The following is a 562-nucleotide window of genomic DNA, read 5'->3' as shown; positions in this document are numbered from 1 at the left end:
TCAATTTGATTTACACTTTTCACAATGCTGAGGAACTAAAGAAACAACAGCCCTCTTTACTTTCCTTTGCCTCTGTTTATCTGTCCAGTTTCTTTATAGTTCCTGCTTTTTTCCTCTGCCTTTGCTTTTCTGCACGGCTCCTCTGCTCCACTCATGCATCCCAGCAGTCTAGATTTCCTTTCCTCAGGTTATAATAGTTAGACTGTGAAATCACCCAGGCCCCATACCCCTCCTTTCATCCCTGTGTCCTTCTTTCCCCTTCCACTCCCTAACGTCGTACTCTCCCTCCTCGGATCCCCTCCCCTTCTCTCACTTCATATAGCCAATCTTTAATATTTATGACCTCAAAGTTTGAGTAGTGGGTGGGGACACAGTGTTATACCTCACCTATCATTACTTGCATGTTGTCACATACCAAATAAGGTGAGATGAGGGAGTTGCACTACAAGCTGCAGCCCTACAGCGCACAATAGAAGCTACCCAATCTCCTCCGATCCCCCATACTGAAGTGATTAGGCCACAGGAAGCTGAACCTGACTATGCTGACACTTGCCCCCCCCCC

Source organism: Notothenia coriiceps, unplaced genomic scaffold (genome assembly GCF_000735185.1).
Source record: "Notothenia coriiceps isolate Sejong01 unplaced genomic scaffold, NC01 NC01_scaffold00032570, whole genome shotgun sequence".
In the NCBI taxonomy this organism is placed as follows: Eukaryota; Metazoa; Chordata; class Actinopteri; order Perciformes; family Nototheniidae; genus Notothenia; species Notothenia coriiceps.
Note: the sequence above shows the minus strand (reverse complement) of the source record.